General features: G+C 36.6%; 2 long non-coding RNA genes across 4 annotated transcripts in view; one reads left to right on the top strand and one right to left on the bottom strand.

Annotated features, from left to right (window-relative positions):
- The window catches only part of LOC138923659 (uncharacterized), an 88,086-nt gene that overhangs the window by 13,694 nt on the left and 55,772 nt on the right, over window positions 1-18,620 (top strand). Inside the window, exon 1 of one of the 3 annotated variants that reach the window (XR_011437593.1) lies at window positions 15,265-15,596. The exons of 1 other annotated variant lie outside the window; for it this stretch is intronic. This is a non-coding gene — a long non-coding RNA (uncharacterized lncRNA). Of the gene's footprint in view, window positions 1-15,264; window positions 15,597-18,620 lie in introns of those variants that run through there. One more of the 3 variants, XR_011437595.1, reaches the window with a different exon arrangement.
- On the bottom strand, window positions 6,556-17,824 carry LOC138923660 (uncharacterized). The gene is made up of 3 exons (XR_011437596.1): window positions 17,264-17,824; window positions 15,609-16,464; window positions 6,556-15,375 (listed from the first exon to the last, which is right to left on the bottom strand). It is a non-coding gene; the product is annotated as an uncharacterized lncRNA (long non-coding RNA).

The following is an 18,620-nucleotide window of genomic DNA, read 5'->3' as shown; positions in this document are numbered from 1 at the left end:
TTGAGAAAATCTTCATTTTAGATTTCTAACTGATTTATGACATAGGTATTAACATAATATACATGTATATAGCATGGATACATCTTCAGCTGAGATTCCTAGTAAAACAATTAGCCATAGCATATTTTACTTCCCCCTTTCAGCTGATAAATAGATGAGAGCTCTTAAATATTTGTTAATAACAAACTGTTTAATTTTCTTTTGTATTCATTTATTCATCCATCCATTCATTCATCAAATATTTACCAAATGCTTATAAGGGCTAATAATGTCCTATTTCCACAAGATACATAATGATGAATAAGAGAGAATTTGCACATAAGGAATTTATAATCCCGTAGAGAAGAGAGGACATGTATACAGATCCATAAAGTATGTGGTAGAAAGTGAAAATGACAGTTAACGAGACTCAGACACAGCCTCAGTGAGTTCAGAATACAATTCTTTGCCCATCATGGTATTCTTTGTTGAAATGAAATTCTTTGTTGAAATGAAATTCCTTGTTGAAATGATCTAGGAAAAGACTTATTTAAGTATGGAAAATGGAAAGGATTCAAGTAGAAGACTGTTGCTGCTGACAGATGCTGTTGTGAATGATAATTGCCTAAGACATGTGGAAGTGGTGGTAGCAGCTAGTTACAGAAGCTCAAAACTTGTGGCTTATGGAGCTATGTGATTATATTTTGGCAAGAAACAAATTACCTTACATTGCTATCCAGTTTGTTTGAATGCACCCTGCATATCAACATCTCTCGTTTGAAGTAACTATTGCTTTTCTTTTTACATTGTTCTAGATTTCTGCTAAAAAGCCTTATAAAGGATGCAACATCTAAAATTATAATAAAGAAAATTCATTTTAACCCTTTATGTGTCACAATCCAGTCAATATTTTATGAATATTCCCAAGTAGTTTGTGTCATGGAATATTGCTGGATGCCATATTTCCTTTTCCCAGAACTAACATTTGATACAATGAGCAAGATTTGCTAATGTGTTTAATTTATGAAAAATAATACAAATACATATACCAAAGATGAAGTCTATTGATTTCACATTGACCTGAAACATCTTGGACATCATAACTTATAAAACGGATTCATTCCAATCATAACCATTTGTCATCTGTTTCCTTTCCTGAGAAGCAATATAAGAATGTATTGATTTGTAATTAGAATGCCCTGAGACACCACATCCATGAATATTGGAATCTATCAAGAGGATCCTTTTAGTATAGTACTAATTACTCAGTCATTGTTCCTTTCTACTCATGCTAGAGAGATCAGAGAAGACGTCATGAAGGAAGTGAGACTATAGCTGAATGTTGGAGAAAATCAAACAACCTTGAAGACAGGTTCCCCTGTGAATTCATGCTCTTTTCACTTAACTTCCCTATTCCTCTCCCCCAACTCCACCACTGCCCAAAATTCTCCCTATGATCTGGTCAGTTCTCTCTATACTTCTGTACAGAAGCCATTCCAAACTTTCCTTTTCTCCAGACTCCAACCCCACCAACCTCATTACTGCCAACTCCACCCTCATACAATGTCTTACAATGACTTAACTTTAAAGATAATAAATAAAATTTAATTCATTAGATGAGAAGCCCCTTAAATTCCTTCCAACATACAAACAACCCTATAACTACACTCATCACCCTTCTATTCTCCTGTTAAAATTGAAAGGCGTCTTTCCTCTTGAAGGCTTATCTTTCCCTTTAAGTTCTAGGTCTCTCTCGAGCTGGAGATTCTCCATTTGCTCCTCTCTGTCCACTTTCCACCATTCTCTACCCTGCTCTATGTCCCAGGTGAGTGATCTATAGGACCTGCATGAAGAACCCTCTGCCCTCTGGCATCAGGTTAGGTTTGGCCAATGAAAGTCACCAGAGACTAGAGAGCGGGAGTGAGAGCATGGTGAGGCCAAGATATTCATTCCTTGTTCATCCTCCTTCCCAGGCTGAGGGGTTGGCAGCGGATGTGTTGCTCTATTAAATTCCACAGACTTACATTGGGAAGTTGGCTCCTACAGCTACAGGTCTCAAAGGGTGTTGGTAACAATTCTCTCCCTTATCAGACCTAGTGGAGCTACCTGTTGCTGATCCCAGGTGTGCTTCACCATCTTTGGTTTCCTTTTCTTAATTCTATCCATAATTTTGTTAATAGATTGTTCATTAACTCACCTTTTTTTGAGTGTTTCTGCTACGTGCCGAGACCCTGAGTGATATATGTTCTATGCTACTTCCTCAGCAACTATTTTCTGTGAAGAAAAACTATTCAAAACTTGGAAATAAGATCAAAAAGTGAGAAGAATGTCTTTTTATTGTCATATGCGTCATTGTTTTACTGGTCCACCCAAGGATTATCTAGGGGAATCCTTTGTCCAGCTCACAATTTATTATGGTTTAGAAGTCCCAGATTCAGTGAAGTTACATGCACAGTTTATTTAGGCATTTTGCCCATGGTGATGTAAATAATTTCTGTCCAAGTTTTCTTTTCGATAAAAAGATAACTTCAAAGGTTTTAGTTTTTTGCTTTCCAAGATATTAATTAATTTATACTTACTGGGCAATCTTGTCCTCACATTCCTTTATTAAATTACTTATTAATAAATCAGCTATTCAAATCACCTTGAGCTGGTCTTAACATCTCACTAGTTACCGCCTTAATTAGTGAATTGAGTAACAACTTTGGTACATGTTCATTTTATATTTGCATGAGAGTCATGATTTTATCTTTTTGAAAATTCTACTTTAGCGTCTTTTTTATTATCTCTCCTGTCTTAAACGCCACACCTTCAATCTTTCCTTATTTATTGGTTCCTTCCTATATTCATTTTAAGCATATTCGAATCTCTCCTATTATTAAAAAACAAACAGGGGGCTGGCTCCGTGGCTGAGTGGTTAAGTTGGCATGCTCCACTTCGGTGGCCAGGGGTTCACTGATTCAGATCCTGGACACGCACCTGTATGCCGGTCATCAAGCCATGCTGTGGCGGTATCCCACATAGAAGAACTAGAATGACTTACAGCTAGCATATACAGCCATGTACTGGGGCTTTGGGGAGAACACAAACAGACAAACCAAACCCCGTAAGTTTCCTTTGTTCCTATACATTACATTTCTTGAAAGAGTTGCCTACACGCACGCATTTGTCATTTCTTCATCTCACCTCTATTTCTCTTTCTATTGACATGGTTTCTTCCCTCATGATTTCAATGAAACTGCGCATGTCAATGCAATGAAAGACCTCCTTCTTCAGTTTAATAAATACTTCAGGTTCTGCAGTTATTCCAATTCACCATAGCCTTTGACTCTGATGTCTCTTTTCTTTAAATATTCTTTTCTTTTAGCTCCATGCTATCCTGCGTTCTTGATTTTCTCCATTCTTTCTGGTTGCAATAAGTCTTTTGATCGTCTTTAAGAGTTGTTGTGCCTCAGGGTTTTCACCTCAGCCTTTTTTTTTCTTGTTCTCCATATGTTCCACACATGGTCCTGTTCTCTTCTATGACTTCAATTACCATTTAGTTCTGTGGCACAAGCCTAATTCTATCTCCAAAGTACCACATCTGCATATCCAACTGCTATCGGACATCTTTGATTTGCCAGTATCTCTCAAACTCCACAAAAGAACTAAACATTTTCACTGTCGCCTTTGCTGCATCCTCTGTGCTGCTTACATTAGGGAATAATGTTACCATTACTTGGTTGCTCAAGCCAGAAACGTGGACACTTTTCTTAAATTCTTCCTCACCTCATATATCCAATTAGACTCTAAATTGAGACAATTCTACCTTTTAAGTATTTCTCAAGTCTATTCTTGTCTGCAACCTAACTCATACTTTTTGGGTCAGACCAATATCATTCCCCCCCCCCCCCCCCCAGCCCTCAATTAGCCTCCCTGACTCCACTTTTACCTGTTGTATGACATTTATCTAAAATGCAAATTGAATCTCACTCACTTTGATCCCTTCAATATGTCCTATTTCCTTTGGATATGTCCAATATCCTTATCATGGTGTATAAAGCCCTTCATGCTCTGACACTGCTTTCTGCTTCAGCCTTATTTCTTGCTATTTCATTCACCAACTCTTTGCTTCAGTCACAGTAGGCAGGGATAAAGGCCAAGTGGGACCCAAGATTGAACTACATAGAAAAAGACTTGCTCTATGTTCTCTGTGGTATAACAAATTATTTGCAAATTTTGATTGATGATTTGTGCTTATATAGTAACAGTTTTATTGAGACAAATAGTCCTTTGTAGGTCACTTGCTGTCCTATATGAGTATGTCAAGATTGTAAGGCCCTAACTGCTATTTACTGGGGCCATTTATGCAATTGGTAATCTTGAGAGATGAGGTAACATCTCCCCTTTTCCCCAAAGAGCAAACTTGCTTACTCTTTTTTGTAAAAGTAGTGTATTCTCCAATCCGTGTTCCTCAGCTGCAATGCGAATGGTCTGCATGGGTTGCACCCATCTGGGCCCCTGTCAGTCTCCCTGTGAGATTTGGGGGCAAGAAGAACCATTGTAAATATGCTGATGCTCCTGCCGTATGCTGTGCCACGAGTAATAAAACCCTTTGTCTTTGACTCAGGAGTTTTGTCTCTTCTGCCAGCATCCAGGAAAGAACACAGTCTAAGTTATCAGTTTGTAAATTAAATCAAATCAAAAACCTGAGAGATTTATATTTTTAAAATAGTTCTTTTGCTTCCAAATAATTGTAAGAAATATTGATAAAAATGCCTCTTTTCTTCTGAACAGGAAATTAAAGTAATGAACGGTCCAGGTCAATATTGACATCTGGCAAAACTACTTTGAAGCAATTTTGGATGGAATTCTCAATAGTGATAGGTCAGCATTTGGTATCATTTTTTCTGCATAATCATGGAATCTAAGGCTATGTTAGGAATGTGAAGTCATGCTATTTTCAGGGACATCTGAAGGATATTGAGTAACTCATTTTTTTCTTTCAAAAATATGTTAGTATTTATAATGTATTGGCACGACCACAGGAACCTAGATCATCAAATCCTGGTTAGAGTATCTGAAGGAATGGACGGACACTGACCTGAATGAGAAAGTCCAAAATCAAACCCATTCTTTTATCAATTCATCCTGTAAATAAGCGCCTACTGATTTGCGGGCATTATTTTTAAAAGTAAGGGCATAGAAATAAACAACACGATCCCTGGACTATTGTAGAGATCACAGCTAAGGGGAGAGATTGACATGCAACATTTCTAATATCATGTAGTAGAAATTTTGATAAAAATAAGCATACCACTATAGTAAAGTGCCCAGTGTTCATGCACACATCTGCCCACACACAAAATACCTTAAATTCCACCACCCAGAAAACAACACTACTGTCATTAATTTGGTAGGTTTGGTAGGTATCATTATAGACTAATATTTTTTTCCCCTGGAAATACAGATACACTATATATTTCAACAAATATATATAATTATTAAATATATAAATATAAATTTATACACAAAAAACATAGTTATTAGAAAATATACCATGAAGTCTATTAAAACATACTGTGCTGTAAGTTATGAAACTTTATCTTCTAGAAACCCTTATCTATGATAGTTTATATGTGTATATATACCAAAACTAATCATCAGGGATCCTAAATTTGAAGTACACTGCATTGTCCAAAGAATCTGGAAAAAGAATACATAATTTGCCTCACAACCTACTGTATTTCCTGAGCCTTCATAAAAGAAAATTAAAATATTCACGTGCATTTGTATTCACTGAATATACATAAGGGCAAATACTTCTGTTTCATTGCTGTTCTGAGGCTCAAATGAAAAACTAAATTCATGAAGAATCAAATTTGCTTGGAGCAAACAGCTTAGTATTTTAAATTTTAAACTGATAAGGACCTGGCAGAATTGGAAAAGTTTCACGTATTGCACTTGCATTTTGAAATTTCAAGGGCTTGCTATTATTTTGATTATGATATGCATCTCACGTAAATTAGAAAGTAACTTTGAATGAACGAGTGCAATAGCAAGACTAAATGTATTTTCCCCCAAAGAAATTTTTATATGGAGGAAAATCTTTCTTCTGCCTGCCACCAGATCACTGAAACATGACTGCCAAGGGAAAATCGCTATTTTCCTCTTCGTTTAAAGTGTGACTCCAGGCAGAGGTGGGGCTCAAAAAATGTGAGCATGGGGGACAGTGTGGTTTACAACACAGTCCCCGTATGCAACCCCTTCTCCCCGTGTAATATGGTGCTGGCCAATGGGATATAAACACAAGCTGGCTGAGTGAGGCATCCCAGAATGCCATGGCTTCCCTGATCAGAAGGGACAGGCACAGAGGGAATGGCCCTTTGGCCTTGTTCTTTACTACTTTGCTCCAGTCCCATTCTTCTTGCCTTGCCTCTAAACATGAGGCCTGCAGATTCAGGAGCTGTCTAGAGACCAGGAGGTGACAATGATGAGAAGAAGGTCTATGTGGCCAGGGCGTTGGAGCAAAGAGACCAAAGCTCCTGAATCCTCAAGGACCTCATTGAGTAGTGGCTGAACGCCAGCTACTGCCTTGCCCTGAACTTCTTATTCTGTGAAAAAAAGAAACTCTTTGTTTAAGCTACTGTTAATCATCTTTTGTTTACAGGCAGCTAAACTTATTTATTCCTGATAGAGTGGGAAATACAAGCTTCTTTTCCTATATGAATATAAAACTTTTATTGAGGTCTTTAAATTATGGGAAACTTCCAGTTCATAGCTTATTGTTCTTTGACTCTTTAGGAAAATTCAAAATTTGGCATTCCTGTTTAATCCTATCAGGGCAACACCATAGCCCAACTTTAACAGCTTGTAGTTAGTTGCTTAAAAAACTTTTACTAGGAGACACTAGTCTCTTTGAATTTCTTGCTGTGTCTCTGTCTTCCTTTTTCTTTCCTCCTTTCCCCTTTCCCTCTATCTTCTTAATCTCGGTTGCTTTCTTCTCTATTTCTACCCATCACCCTTTCTTTGTGTTCCTAACGTAGAGGAATACTGTACTTATTATACTCACTGAATATCTTTTGTCTATTTCTTATTATAATTAAAAATGGATGAGTAAAATGTTTTAATTTATGAATTTGTAATCTTGCCTTGTTCCAAAGAGGATTTGTGTTGCCACACTTCTAATTTTCTTTCAAAAAACCCAGCTACACCCTAATATCTTAGGTTACCTCTGTGAACTTTGATTTTTTTTTTCTTTTTTGAGTTAATGATCCTTGAAAGAAAAATAAATTGTCATCCCTTGTCTGGGAATGATTAAGATCATTATAATTTATTTTCATGAAGCAGGACCAAAAACTGAGAAACAGATAAAAGTGTGAGTATTTTCTGAAATGAAGAGGAAACTTATCTCAGACCTTGTGATTCCAAGGACTCAATGTCATGTTTAACTTGTTTGTCATTAGTTTATTCATTCAACAGATGTTTATTCAGGGTCTGCCATGTGCAAAGAACGATCTGTTCCTTTATTGCCCGCAAAGAAGGAATAGGTAGGTAACTAAGATATAATTAATTCTTATCATCCTTATCAGAATCACCAATCCTAGGGACAAAATGTGTTCATCTCGTGCCCGCTGAGGTGTCGCATCACCAGAACCAAAGAAAGAATGAAGAGAGAGAGCCAAAAGGCTGGGAGGCATAGTATTCTTCCCAGGTCTTATGGACATTGAAGTCAGTTTGCTCAGAGACTCACTGAAAATCTCAAATCCTACTGATTAGTTAAGGTCATCTCAGTCAGAATCCTTGTTGCCTTTGAAGACAAACTCATAGGAAATCTTCACGGACTGTGAGACAGCCTCTGAGTTGTTTAGGATCACGGAAAACTCTGTTTGGAAGAAGTATGTGGCGGCAGACAAGAAGCTAGTCAGAGGGCAGAGTTTCTGAGGTCTTGATAAGAAAAGTGATGATGAGCAAGCTTATCTGGGGCAAAGGTTTCCTCTTGTGGGAAGCCTTTGCTCCACTCACCCACTTGGCATAGTCTCCATACTCAAGGCTTCTAAAATAGTATTAAAGAAAGACAACATATTGGATGTTTGGGTTCCTAAGATCATTCTTTTATTTTATATTCCATTGATCAGGTAGCTCTAGAGTCTAATACAGTCTAATATTAAGTTCTGTGTTTCAAAATTTAAAAGATATGTAGAGATCCCAGAAAGAGTTCAAAGGAACTCCTCAAAGAGAATTGTAGGGTTTGTGAATAAAGATTTAAGGAGAAAGGCTCTAAAATGGAAACATCATGCTACTATTGACCATGAAAAAGAGATGAAAATTCACTTCATAAAATTGAAAGAATGATTGCTCTTTATGGGTACTGAGCACAGAATAATAGCAAACATACTTTAATAACTGAGAAGCTTAATATTAGAGGAATGGATTACCAAGAAAAGGCCTATTATTTCTTGGCAATTTTATGTCTTTTTGTACGAAGCCAAAATAATTGACCAGATTGATTCAAGTTGTTTAAAAAAAAACAAAGCTAATTCAGAGAAAATTGATATTCTGTACATACTCTGGTGAAATTTATCAAGGAAAAGGGAGAGAAAGGGACATATTTACAGATACAGGATAAAATTACAAATGAAGTGAAAATGAACAATCTTATATCAAAAACTTACTTGTAATGGACAGCACAAAAATAATTTAGCAAAACCAAATCAAGTAGAAATCAAAACAAAATATTAATAGACCTATAACCTCTAAAGAAATTGGATCAGCATTTAAAAATCTCTCTCTCCTTCCATTTAAAAAAGTCAAAATGAAAGCCAAACCAAATCAAACACACAAACAAAACAGATTTAGTTCAATTAAAAGGCAAATTATAGCACAGCATCAAGAAACAAATAATTCTAAAGCTGTATAAATCCTTCCAGAGAACAGAACAAGTAACATTTTCCAAATAATTTAATGAGGCTAATATTATCATGAGGCCAAAACCAAATAAGGATTTTTTTAATAGTGGATGATGAAAAGTCATTGTTTCTTGTGAACATAGATGCAAAATTCCTAAATGAAATATTAGCAAACCAAATCTCACAATGTGCTGAAAAAATACCTCATGGATAAACTGGGCTTTTCCAAAGAGTTCCAGAAAGGTTCAACATTTAAAAATACATTGCAAAGCATGATACATCTGTTCATTTAGATTATTGGTATAAAAATTATTACCTTCCTGCTGATTTGAGAGCCCTATAAGGACAAGATTTTGTCTACTTTGTCCATTGTTTTATCTCCAGTTCCAAGCATATGGGCTCTTGGTAGATACTCAATGAATATTTTTTCCTATTAAATTGAATTGCATACGGTTGGATATTGTAAAAATTTAGTTTTAAAGGTATTTATAGAAACCAACATGTGTCAGGTGTTCCAAGTCAATTCAGAAGTGAAAAAGAATATTTTTTAATCTCTTTAAAGGTAGAGGTAATGTCCTAAGGAATCCTTTCCAGTTCTTTTGGAGTCAGGATGGCCAAAAATACGTATCCAGTCCTCCACTCTTGGCTCATGCTGGACTGACCCTTCCTCACCAAGTCGCAGATTCTTCCTGAGAATCCTTCTTGAGACAGTCCTAGAGTTACTCATTATCAGACAACTGGAATTGGCACATGCAACAAACCTAACTGGTATTTCTATATAGTCTCAGGGAAAAAAATAATATTTTTTATTTCAACAAAATGTTTAATTATATGTTGACTGCTGCTACTTGTAAAAACCACCTCAGGAAAGCCTACATTTTAATTTAGATTCAATCTCTCCATTTCTCTTTCCCACTGTGATAAATATAGGCCCTAACAGTAATGGTTCAGGACAAATTATTTATCATTTCAGATTCAGCCAAAATCACTTCTGTTTTTTAAACTATAAGAAACTGAATGGTTTGGAGAAGAATTTGGATTCTAATTGCAGCTTGATTTTGGCAAAACTAAGTGTAGATTGTATGTATTCATCTGTCTAGCTGCTGTATCTCAAGTTGCTGTCCTTAAACCTCTTAAATAAGTTCCAGCCAGAAAAAGAAACACGTTTCTCAATTACTTTTGCAAAGTCGTATGTTAAGTGGCCAAAAGGTTCAAGATAGTTCCAATAAATCACATAATAGAAGCAGTCTTAAATTGTAGAGAATTATCTTGCATAATTAATTTGAGGTTCAGAGGCAAGATAATCAGTATCATTTTCTTTAACAATCAGGCATCTTTAAATGAGTATTGCTGCTCTATCCTTAGGGAACCTTTTTCCAATTTGAGCAATCCTTAAGTAGAAAGTATCAGTTTCAATCGGTCTTGCACCAGAGGGTACCATCTGGCCATAGAAAGATCATCAAAGAGATCTAAAGGTGCTTTTTCTGTGACGGCTTAGATACTGACCTTCCATGACGAATTTGATTTTTGGCATACATTGGAATCATGGTTTCCCTACAAGCAAGACTGAAAAGTATTTTCCAATTTTAGTTTGTCTTATTATTTACAAATATAATGGTTTTCTTTTTGGATTAAAAAAGTGAACTGCCAAAGATTTATGTTTTTTTTTTTGTTTCTGTGTATGGAGGGACAAAGTATATTTCTTAGCATTTGTCAAGTAGTTGGCTTTAAAATTTTTCTCTCAAAGTTAAATGAAAAGTAATTATAAAACTTACTAAAGACAATGGCAGCTCATAGAAACATAGCCTTACAAAAATTAAAACGTTTATGAAACTTCCTGGAAATAATTAGAAACACTGGGCTGAAATGGATGTGCATAAAGTCATGGCAGAACAAAAATATTACCAATCACTCAAAATATTGGCACTGTCTTTTAGACTTAATTTTTATGGATAGATTTTTAAAAATTAAGTGATTGTGTAAATATTGATAAAAATAGTAAAAAATTATTCCATCAAATTAGTTCATCAAATTATGAAAGTAGAGAAGTTAAATTGTAGTTTTGTGAAGAGTTAAAATTTCAAGTAGGAATATCATAGAGAAATGGCAAAATGCAACTAAAAATATCAGTGCTTTGGGGACGAGCTAATTCTCTGCCTTGAGGAAGAGATATTTCAAGATTAGGCTGGAAACTTTTGTTGCCAGAAAGCAAGTACACTTTGAAATGTTCTGATGTGGTGTTGACAGGCTTCAGAAGCCAACTTAAAAAGAGCTCCCACTGGCCAAGCTGTGCCAATTTGACCAGAAAAAAAAGATAAAAATCACAGTTGATTAAAACAGCAGAGGCTAGAAGAAGCTATTATTCGTAACTATGTTTAAAAGAAAACGAGACTTTATTTTCTCGTCATATAGATGGTTCTATATTCAGGTTAATTTTTTTAGAGGAAAACAATATTTTTCAAGTTGAATTATGTATATATATGTGTATATTTATATAACTTTTGGATGGGTAGGATGATATCCTACACAAAAGATAATATGGTCACCACCACTGTTACCATTATTTTATGGAATGTACTTTGTGCCCCTTTCTCATGTACTTCTTGGATCTTCCTTCAGGGGCCATTTGTCCTCTTCTAGAAGTACATTTTAACTGCTTTTATTTAGGACCTATTAATAGAAGAATTAATTTGTTTTTATCTAATAATTTACTTGTTTTGCTTTCATTCTCAAATGGTAATTCAGTTGGCTGTGTAATTCTGGATTGACTTTTGAATATTTTTTGAATATATTTTCTCAGGATTTTCTGGCTTCCGTTTTAACTGCTGAATCGTTTTCAGTCAAATTATTATACTTTAAAGACACTCTTTTATCTGTGGGTGCTTTTAAGTTCTATCTATTTTTGTTATTTTTATGAGAACAGTGACTTCATGTTTTTTGTTTACTCATATCTTTGGAGCCCAGAATAATGTCTGATAGTAGTTGCTCAATTAATACTTCTTGAGTGAATAACTCAAAGGTCTTCTGCAGTTTTAATCTGACCTTTGTCACAGAGTTTTTATATAAGTAAAATGAGACAAAGGGCCTAAAGAACTTAATATAAGTTCTAGCAAATAATAAGTACTCAATAAATAATAGCTTCCGTTTTAATTGGGAGAAAGGAATTGTTAATCTCTGCAATAGGAGCAGAAGGAGCTATCTGTGGACATATGTATCACCAGCTTCCATTCTAGAGAGTAGGAAAACAAACCAAGAAAACACCCCTGCCCCCATACCGTCTCATCTTATTTCCAAGTTTAAACACTGATTTCGTTTCTTATTTTTCTCCCCTTTGGCAGCCACAAAAAGAGTTCAAAGTAGTAAAATTTGTAACAAAAAGTTTTACAAAACAAAAAGAGTTGCCTCTCCAGTTCTATTTAATGGTGCTACAAATATTAAACCAGGATTGCTTGCTTAAGAGAGTAGAATATGGTTTTTACAAACCAAAGATTAAGTTTATTCTGTAGAAAGATCATTTTGATGAAAGTTTGCTCATGCAGTAAAAGCATTAGGCCAACTTTTGAAATAAATCGTAAGTGGAAGGGTTAAACATAGTTACTCTTAGGGTAAAGGTGGTATTCCTGGGCCATGCCATGCTACATATTCCTTCCTGCAATGTCTTCATGTATACCAGGTCTTCTAAACTTCTCTCTGAATACCTTCAAAGAAGTGAATAGAAATTTCTTCAATGATGTTCTAGATCCATCAAATAATTCCGTCTGAGATTACTGAAGAGATTCTATGCCAATATTTTCATTTTTCTAATTTTTTTAGGATATGATTATCCAGAACTTCTAATTGGCCAGAAGTCATTATATTAGACCAATATTTACTGATTAATATTTATATGATTCCAAAGTCACATATTCAATAAAAATAGTCATCAAATTAATTATTGGACCAAACTGTCTTTATTTACTTTTCTAGCACTTAAATTTATAAAGCCTACTTTCCAATAGCATCTTATATATGATGAAATTCAGTGTTCTACGGTTTCCGCTTGGGCATATACAACAGGATTGGGTTGGCAGTGTTACCAGAAGGACCCTATAATGTTTTATAAGATGGTCCTCCAGCTTGAAACTTCAGTGTGAGTGAGGTATTGATTTGAGCTCAATGCGTGCTTAACATAGTCCCTCAAAGTGCTCAAAAAATACCTGCTGAGTGAAAGACTCTTTCAGCCCTGGAGTAGGGAGAATGATCTTTAACAAATGTGGGTGCTTTTTTGCTTGTGGCAGGGAATTTTGAAAATATCATTTAGTCCTAAATATGCATTCCAATATGATGCATCTGTGTTGCAGTTTGTCTCTCTCATGAAAAGCTGACTATTAGGAGAGTGGAAGAAGTTCCCCTTCTCAAGCAGCTCAGTGAATATATATATTTTTTGGAAATAGAGAAGAAATTGAACTGTGGCTGAAACTTTTTCCTTTTTTTCTTTCTGAAAACTTCCTATTGTTTGATGTCCATGATGATCACTTAGACTACTCCAGGGGCTGCTGGAATAATATGCTTACTTAGCAGAGCCTGGATATTTCTTAAATTTGAAACAGACAGAGTTCAGAAAGATAAATTTTATCTCTGTAGCCTTTGTTTCCAGTTTTTATTTGGTGAGACTTATCTAGAATGCATTGCATCTAAGCAGTGTGGTGGTTGCTTTCTATACCAAATGAAAGAAGAATGTTTAAGTTTGCTAGATGCTGTTTCATTAAATTATTATGATACTTCTATTTATACAAAGGTAGGTGGAAATAATCTATCTCATAGGTTCCTATCAGTTCTGCAATTCAGTTTCCCAAATGACTCAATGATTTTGCCTTAAATCTATGGCACTTAATAGAATCTCTAAATTATCACTTGAGAAATAATTTTCACATTTATTTTTCGAAGGCAGAACTTATCATATGAACTAATAGGTGGATCATAGATTAATGCATCTGTGGGTTGGAGAAGAGAAATACTATACGTTTTAATACTCAAGGTGACCTTCTAACAGACAGTATTATTTATTGGTTTTGTGCATGGGCTTTGGATTTTGGGCTGCCCTGCATTGAGATCCTGGCTTGGCATATCAGTTAGCTTTCTTTGATGGCAAAGAAACAAATATGATCCAAACTTAAGCAAAAAGGAAATTAATTGGCAAACTGTCAATATATAACATATTTTAAGATTGGAGAACCACATCTTGAAATAGGCAGAAGCCAATAGTTTTGGGTGGGGCAAGGAAGTAAGAACTCAGGGAAATTTCTCAGGACAAGAATAGTCAGATCAGGATGCTGCTTCGGAATCAATGAGATCTCACCATTTTTTAAAGTCTTGCACCACTTCCGCAAGGGTCAAAGTCCCAGAAAAGAGTGGTGAAATTTTGTCCCCCTTCCAGTGCCAGTCTAGTGGAAAGAAGGATCTAGTCCTTCAACTTTTATGATGGAAATCAACTATTTTGCTACCTATTAAGACTATTCTTAATGAATGAGAGATGATTCCCCAAAAGAAATTGGAGTGCTGTGGGAAAGGGACAATGGATGCTGGGGGCCGAGAATACCAAATGTGCATTATCCTTGGCTACTTACTAGTGATGTGATGTTGTCAAGTTACTTAACCTCTCCAAGCCTCAGGTTTCTCATCTGTGAAATGATGATAATAACAATTCCTACTTTATTGAATTACTTTGATTATTAAATGAGGTAATATACAGATAATTCTAGGTACATAGTAATCACTTAATAAATATTTGCTATCAGTATAATTATTTTGTAGTTTCTATGGTTCTTTTACAAACATTTGCTTCTTTAAATCTTCACAATATCTCCTTAGGTAACTGTAATAGATTTTTTTTTTTTTTTTTTTTGGTAAGGAAGATTGGCTCTGAGCTAACATCTGTTGCCAATCTGCCTCTATTTTGTATGTGGGATGCTGCCACAGTGTGGCTCGATGAGTAGTGTGTAGGTCTGCAGCTGGGATCACAACCCGTGAACCCTGGGCCGTCGAAGCGGAATGCGTGGACTTAACCACTACACCACCAGGCCAGCCCTGTAATTGATTTTATTATCCTTTTTTTTATAAATGAGAAACCTGGACTTAGGAGGCATTGCCCAAAGCCTAAAGCCTGGAGTTCTTCCAAATCCCATGTGTTTCCTTCTGTAGAGTGCAATCTGTCACCGTAATATCATCAATTTGGGAAAAAAGACAAGGGAGCAACACTGAGACAGAATCTTCTTTCTGAGAAATAGTCAGATCTCGATGAAATTCAGAGAAAACTCCTTTAGCAAGAAGATTGTTCACCTCTTGGCTGCAGGTTAGTCCAGCTATTGTGTATATTTCCTCGAAGCAGATGTTCTGAGAGTGACTTCCTCATACACACTCACAGGAAGATATCCCAATGCGGTTCCATCCTGTGATCTTGCAGGTTCATTGCAAAGATATCCAGGTTTGTAAAGCTGCCTTTTGAAAGTACAGCTTTGACATTGTTAACCTGTTAACAAAGCATGAGAGTACAGAAAAGCAACCTGTCATACACCATGGAATTTTACAAAGCAGTTCACTGCTGTGTGTGGGGGCAGATCTGCATTTGTCTTCCCTTTCAGCTTGACACCTGCACACCTACGCGTAAGAGTGGGCTGGGCTGTTTGATAACAAGCATAGTTTTTTGACTCTAAAGTTGTACTATCTCTGCAAGATGACATCTCTGCTGGGGTGAGTACTTACCCAGTCTAGGAAGCTGTTTTCAGAAACCAAAAGGAAGTAAGCATTTTCCATGTTTCTATCTCTGGGGTCCATCTTCCTTTACTGCTGTCTCTGGGACAAGAAAGCAGAAGTATGCTGGTAGTAAACAAAGTCCTAATTCTTCCACTATGCTAAGAAAATGAGCAGGAAAGGGGCCAGAAATCTGGGAGAACATGTTTAATTCCTTTTGGGACCCACTGAATGATTTCTTGCAGGTTCTCCTGATTTCTTTTATGTTACTTTCTTAAAGCACTTGAAGTAAGATTTTGAAACGCATCCATGATGCACATTTTCTGCTAAGACCTCAAGGCTGCTTGGTGTTCAGCACTCGCTGCAGTCTTCAGCCTTTGCTGCCTTTATCTGTCTTCTTCCAGTTTAGGTCTGTACCTCCTATGAGACTGTGAACTTCATGAGAATTAGAGACTATATCTCATGAATCTTTTGCATCCTTTATTGCTTCTCAAAGTGCAATCTGTGGACCAGCAGCATCAACATCACCTGGGAGCTTATTAGAAATGTAGAATATCCAGCCTCACTCCTAACTTACTGAGTCAGAACCTTCATTTTAATAAGATCCCAGGTGCTTCATATGCACATTAAAGATTGAGCAACATTGCTCTTCAGCACTTTTCATACAATACATGTCAAATAATAATACAGATAATAAAGTATGTGAAGCAGGTAATTATATATCACTTAGAGAACCCTCTCCACTGCCACTTTTTTTCCTTTCCACCTCCTCAATATTCTCTAGTAACCTCAGAATCCTAGAAGCAATGGAAACTTGATACTTATGAATATGGATGAGGTTGGCAGTTTCAGAATCTGCTTTCCCAACCTGAAAAAAAAAAAAAGAAAGAAAATTGAAATAAGTGATCATGTAGTGAGGAAGGATAAAGAGAGTCACTGCACATCAAGTTTAGATTCTTTGTGCTCCAACCAAGGACAGAACTTACTGCCTACAGATAATTATCACGGTGAGCTTCAAAGAGCAGTAGGGGTTCTAAGGCACCGCCTCAGTTTCCCTCACCGCTCCATCCAACCTCAGTTAGCTCGCTCACTTTTATTTTTTAATTAAAAAAAATTTTTTTTGAGGAAGATTAGCCTTGAACTAAGATGTGCTGCCGATCCTCCTCTTTTTGCTGAGGAAAACTGGCCCTGAGCTAATGTCTGTGCCCATCTTCCTCCACTTTATATGTGGGATGCCTACCACAGCATGGCTTGCCAACTGGTGACATGTCCACACCTGGGATCCAAACCCACGAAGCTGGGCGGCCAAAGCAGAACGTGCACACTTAACCGCTGCGCCACCAAGCTGGCCCCTTGCTCACTTTTATCTTTCTCATTTGTTGATTTTTTTTTCTCGTAGTTAGGAAAAAAAAGAATCATACTTCAAAATATGTACACAAAAAATAAACACAAAATGATCCCCACCCCGAACCCAAAAAACAAATTTTAAAAACCACTTTGCTAAGCTATACATTGTAATGTTATCAAAGAATGGGTTAGTAATTGTTAGTGTGTTCCATGCACAGTATACTAATTGGTACTTCAAATTTTTTTTTTAAAGATTGGCACCTGAGCTAACAACTGTTGCCAATCTTTTTTTTTTTCTGCTTTATCTCCCCAAGTCTCACCTGGAACATAGTTGTATATCTTAGTTGCAGGTCCTTCTAGTTGTGGCATGTGGGATGCCACCTCAGCATGGCCTGATGAGCGGTGCCATGTCTGTGCCCAGCATCTGAACCAGCGAAACCCTGGGCTGCTGCAGCAGAGCGTGCAAACTTAACCACTTGGCCAAGGGACTGGCCCCTGGTACTTCAAATTTTTAATGAAAGGATGATAGGAAGGACTTAGAAGTTGGCCAGTGGTCCTTTTTCTGCTCCTCAAATTTCCTCTGTTGGAAGCTGGTTGTTGTGTTTACCCACAGGATTCACTCTGGGTGTGATTATGATTGTATAAACTCCAAGTTCTGTTCCAAGAAGTTTTTTCAGTTGAGTTTTCTGTTCGATATTTATTGATTGCATGCTCTGTGGCAAGGATTGTGGTAGGAGCTGGGTCTATAAAGATGAGTATAACACAGTCTGTGCTCTCGAGGAACTTTTAGGCTGGTGGACTGGACAGGCACATAAATAGATCAGCTCAAGAGACTAATCTTAAGTGTTACGATCAGGGATAGTCAGGGCATTGTGGGTCTCAGGTGAGGGGCAGATGGGAGAAGAGTCACTTCCCCCGGAAGTGATCTTTGAACTGTGTTTTGAGCGAGCAGTGGGAGGTAGGTGAGGAAATGAATGCTGGAAACACACTCCAGGTTGAAGTTACAGTGAGACTAAAAATGCTGATGTGTGAAACAGCGTGGTCTGTTTTGGGAACTTTGCCAGGATGCAAATTATAATGGAGGAGAGGCAGACGGTGAGGCTGGTGAGATAAGCTAGGAACAAATTTGGAAGTCTCTGGAAAGTATCTGCAAAACTTGCCATGGTTAAACTTATCTATAGACAAGGGACATCATAAATTCTACATTAGAAAAAAAAAAACCCCATTGGCTCAAAAGAAAATTACATTCGTTTTCAACCATATTGTGAAAGTATTTGTTCTTTTTCATTAAGGTGAGTTGATCTTCCTCAATAGGAGAATGGATTATGAAGTTACTCTCTTCACAGTGTAGTAAGGGAAAGAGGCATGAACACAGTGGGAAAGAATTGTAATCCAATAACATAGTATCTAAATCAACACTGCATTAATTGGGGGCATTAAAAAGAGCACTAAACGCTTTGCATGGACCATTGTGGTTTAGATGTATACGATTTAATGGTATGGAGTGGTGAACTGATCTATGGAAAAGGGAATAAACATAAAGTCTTTGTTTTTGCAGAAACTACCACGGGTGCATTGCAATGTCTAGAAATTTACAGCAGCGGGTATCAGCCAGAGGCATATTATTATTAATTATTTTACATTGTATGAGGAAGGAATAAAGTACTTGTGTAAAGG

The sequence above is a fragment of the Equus caballus genome, chromosome 3 (assembly GCF_041296265.1).
Source record: "Equus caballus isolate H_3958 breed thoroughbred chromosome 3, TB-T2T, whole genome shotgun sequence".
Taxonomy (NCBI): Eukaryota; Metazoa; Chordata; class Mammalia; order Perissodactyla; family Equidae; genus Equus; species Equus caballus.
Note: the sequence above shows the minus strand (reverse complement) of the source record. Positions and strands in the feature narration are given on the sequence as shown.